Here is a 5,160-nt window from a genome sequence, read left to right as displayed (position 1 = left end):
GGGGAGGCCTCATGGAGAGGGAGAGAGAGTGTGTGTGTGTCTGTGCATGTACATGTCTGGGGCTTGGGCATGGACTGCACTGCCATGTTGGGGGTGAACTGCAGCCCCTGCCAGCTGCACCCTTCAGCCTGTTGGCAGCCCCACCTCGCCCTGGGCAGACTCAGGCCTGTCCGCACCTCTCCTTGGTGCAGGGGAGAAGGAAGAGGCCAGGGCACAGAGGCCCAGGCGTCCTCCAGTATACCCCTTCCCATTCACCTCTTCCCACTCCTACCCCTGCTCTGGGCGCACACAGCGCGGAGACTCTCTACCCCTGGAAGCTTCTGGTTCCTTCCAGGTGGCCTCAGAGATGCCCAAGGGGCCAGAGAGAAAGAACCAGCACTGTCCCAAGAATTCCCTCGTGGTCCAGCCTATCCCCAGCCACCTTCTCCCAAGGCCAAGGGTCCTCAGTAACCCCTAGGGGCTTCCTGTAGCCCCCCTCCTGTTCCTGTGGGGTCGCGCCACAGACGGCAGTGGCAGGGCGGCACTGGCAGAAGCGCCCGCCCTCCCCGGTGTGTCCCTCAGCTGCGTTGTTGGGAATTGCAGCCAGCACTGGTTGGCCTGGTGAACGTTTGAACATTGTGCTTCCATCTTCTGGGACTCAGGAACACAGACCCTAGCAACTATGACCTCCAGGCCCCTGTGCGAGAGCACAGAGGAGGGGGTGGCACCCAGAGGGAGACGCACTCCACACATCCCGCCGAAGGCCACTGCTCAGTAGGGCATAGCTCCGGGCAGGACCGAGGGCTGCACACAGGCCTCCCTGGAAGCATCTGCAGTGGCCAGGTTCCTGGTGGCCACTGTCCTCACTTGTGGACCCCTCCACAAGTCCCAGAGGCTGAGCTTCCCTGGGAAATGAGGGTGGGGTGGAGTCCTCTCCCTGGGCGGGCCAGGGGATGTAGCCTGGGCACTCAGCAGGGCTCCCCGGGGACAGGTGAGCAGCCAGATGCTCACTGGTGGCTGTAGCTGTAGGCGATGCGTTTGGTCCAGCCCGGCAGGGTCTCAGCCTTCCAGGGCGCCGCCCAGCCCAGCTGCTTCCGTGCTCCCACAAGTCCTTTCAGAACCGGGCAAATGCATCTTTCTAGTGAGGGAAAGGAGACCACAGGTGTGCTGTGCACTCTGCAGAACAGCCACCAGGCCAGGACTGCGTGGGCAGGGGCCACCTGCCAGCCTCAGCCCTGCCTGCCTGGACCATAGCTTAGACCACCAGTGAGCGCCCAAGTCCTACCCACCCCAGTGCTGCCCCAAGAGGCTGCTCAGGGACCCCCTCCAGCCATGACTGGCTCAGTCCTCTCCGTTCCTCACGGAAGTTCCAGAAGCCACAGACAAACTGACCCACCCACACTGATGGCAGAGAGCAGCCCCTCAGCCAGCCTCCTTCGAGCAGCCCAACCCAGCCACAGTGGGCGGCCCCAGCATTCCACACCATCTGTGGGCAGCCCTGGCAGGCCAGCATGGGCGTCTGCTCCATGTAAACATGCACCCATCACATGCACATACACACACGTGCATGCTCCTACACAGGTTCACACACAAGTGCACACTCCACAGGTACACATGCACACATATACGTGTATGAACACATAACACAGCCCTGTGCATGTACACACAAGCACATATCCATATGCATGCACACACCTGCACATGCATGCACTTTCCCACACATACATGCCCATAGACACACAAGCACACGTGCACACTCCTACACAGGTACACACACATGCACACCTACACAAGTACACACATGTGCACACTCCACAGGTACACACACACACATGCACACCTACACAGGTACACACACATGAATATATACATAGCCCTGTGCATGCACACATAAGCACACATATCCATCCACATGCACACACATTCCTGAACATGCACTTTCACATGCACACATGCCCATACACAAGCACATATGCACACTCTTAGCATGTGTACACATGTAAACATGCATGCACTCATATGCACAGTACACACACGCACTCACGAGACACTCAGATGCTCCTGTCCAGGTAACCCTAAGTATTCTTTATCTGAGGACAAGGCCCTCTGTTGAGAAACACAGTTGACAATCGCAGTGTTCCCTGAGGTTGAGGTGGAGGACTAACTGCCACCTCTAAGCCCACCTTCCTCCTGCCCTAAGCCACAGCTGACATCACAGAAGGACCATAACTGGGCATCCATCTCTCCACTGGATACTAAGGGCAGGTGGCATGTGTCACAGCCATCAGAGAAGAGGGTGGAGTCTAGGGCAGATGTGGTTCTGAGAGACCCCAACAACAAAGCCCCCGCAGCTTTCCCGAGGGCAGGTGAGGGGCAGTGAGCCATACAGACTTCACTGACACGCCAGGGCTGTGGACAAGCCGCAGGCAGTTGCTGCCCAGCAAGCCGTCCCTCTGTGCACAGGAGCCCCTCCCAGATGAGGCCACCCACAAAGCAAAGCCAGTGAGTCTAAACCGTTCCCTCCTCATTTCATATGGCCTGGAAATATGAACAGGAACCTCCGTGGCTTCTAGCACAAACCCATGTTTATACTCAATCTGGGAAAGTACAAAAAAGAGCCAGTAAAAACCTTACAGGACATGTCAAAATACGCAGCATCAGCCTGGGAAATCAGACCAGCTGTCCTGGTGTGAGAATTCCAAGAAGCAGGAGCAAACACTGGGAAATGTTCACTCTGAAAACATGACAACAACATACTAGACTCCATGAAAACAACCCCCTTCCCTCACGGAACACAGGAGACTCCATGAAAGCAACCCCTTTCCTCACACACACATCCAAATTCTGGGAAAAAAAAAAACTGGTTTCGCAAGGTCAATCCCTGTCTTAGGTGACAGGAGAGCTCCAGACCTCATGTGCTAAAAAGAAAAGAAAATGAGAGGCTTCAATGAACGGGAGGCAGGGAGAACAGTGTATCAGGCACAGAAACGCCCTCTCAGGATGGAGGCTTGGGAGGGGTGGGCACGCACAGGCCTGGTGAGGGCTGGGGGCTGGAGCTGAGGCCCCCGGCAACCGGAACCTCAAAGAAACAACTGAGTCCTCCCTGTTGCCAGAGATGGGCCGGGAAAGCATTTGCTGCCTGGGGATCTGGGCAGAAAAAAAAAATCCTCCATGAAGAATCACCGGCTGGTGACAAAAGCGCCTGGAAGTTTGTCCACAGTGAGGCAGTGACATTCCCTCCAAGAAATCACAAAGCCTCGGGGACACGAGCTCAAATTCTTCAAAATTCCAAAGTGCTAAAAACAAAAACAAACAAAAAAAACCACTGCCAGAGCCAGCCCCCGAGACCTTTAGATGACAGAGCAAACTGAAATGGTCTATGCAGTAAGTGTTTTGTGTTATCAAAGAGGAAAGGGGGAGAAATGGAAACCATAGGGATAGAACAATTTCATTTTAAAAGGAAAAAAAATGAAATTAGAAAAAATACCAAATGGAAGTAACGTCAGCAAGATGGCAGAATATCTGCTTTAGCCACCCATTGCAGCAAGAATTTAGCAGCCATCCACATGCGAAGATGCCTTTGTGGGAGCCTCGGGACTCCAGTACCAGGCTGTGGAACCCTGATGGAGCTCAACTGAGTGGGGCTGTTGTAAGAGGGCAGGTTCGCACCCAGGTGGCAGGCTCAGCAACCGGGGTCCTGTTGCAGATCCAGGAATGGCCTTATCCCCCATGGACTCAACGACAGCCTCCTTTGGCCTTCCTGCCACAAGAACCATCTGCCCAGGGACCTCCTGGAAGATACATCAGTCCGTCCACCTGAAGGAGCAAGCCCACCAAGCTTGCTCCACTGCAGATCCTGAAGCCACCCTGTAAGTCAGCTCCAACCCCTCAGCTGTAGTCTGGAAGCAGTCCTGCCTTCCCAGGGGCTTCCTGGGAGACACTCTTGTCTGCGTCAGGCCAGTCAACCTCAATCCCACAGAAGATCTTGAAATGGTCCTGAGTTTACTCTGGCCTTCCCCAGTCCTGCCCACCCAGGGGCCACTGGGAGATAAGCCCGTCTGCACATGGGAGGCAGGCCTACCCATCGAAGTCCAGCTGCACATGCTGCAGGAGCCCGGTGACCCAGCTCTAGCCCCACTCAGCCATGGTCTGAAGGCAGGCCTCCTGACAGGAGGCATGCCCATCTGTGCCCCCAGAGGCAGGCCTACAGGCCTCAATCTCAGCCATGAACCTTAAAGCAGCCTGTGACTTGATTCCCCCCCTTTCAACCACAGTCTGGGGTCAGTCCTGCCCATCAGGGACTCACCCAGTGACTGGGTGCACACTTGCCCCAGAGCTAGCCCTGTTCCTCAAGGTCTTAGAGGCAATCCAGCCTGCCAGGGACCAGACATGATCAATGCCTGCTCTAACCCTGAATAGGCCCACCAACTACAAACCCCACTGTAGGCTCAGCAGCAGCCATGTGACTAAACTGTAATCCTGGAGGCAATCCCTTCAGAGACCCAACAGATCTTTATCTGCTAAAAGCAGTTTGTAAAGGCTGAAGGAGGTGTTTGCTCCGTCAAATGGAGACACCAACGAAGGGCTATATGAATCATAAAGAATCAGAGCAACATGATGCCACAGCTGGGCACAGTGGCTCACATCTGTAATCCCAGCACTTTGGGAGACCAAGGCAGGTAGGTCACTTGAGGTCAGGAGTTTGAGACCGGCTTGGCCAACATGATAAAACCCAATCTCTACTAAAACTATAACACTTAGTCGGATGTGGTGGTGCATACTTGTAATCCCAGCTACGTGGGAGGCTGCGGTGGGAGAATCACTGGAACCCAGGAGACAAGGTTGCAGTAAGACAAGATTCTGCCACTGTACTCCAGCCTCGGTGACAGAGTGAGACTCCGTCTCAACAACAGAAAAAAATGGTGCCACCAAAAGAAACTAATAAAGCTGCAGTAAATGATCCCAAAGAAGAGAAGACCTATAAACTGCCTGGCAATTTAAAACAACCATCTTAAAGAAACTCAATAACATGCAAGATAACTCAGACAACCAAAAAAAAAAAAAGAAAATACATAAAATTTAAAGTTTAATGGAAACCATAAAAAAGAACTAAGTAGAAATCCTAGAGCTGAAAAACACAACAAGAGAGAAAAATTCAATAAAGAGCTTCAACAACAGACT

Source organism: Cebus imitator, unplaced genomic scaffold (assembly GCF_001604975.1).
Source record: "Cebus imitator isolate Cc_AM_T3 unplaced genomic scaffold, Cebus_imitator-1.0 Scaffold443, whole genome shotgun sequence".
Taxonomy (NCBI): domain Eukaryota; kingdom Metazoa; phylum Chordata; class Mammalia; order Primates; family Cebidae; genus Cebus; species Cebus imitator.
Note: the sequence above shows the minus strand (reverse complement) of the source record.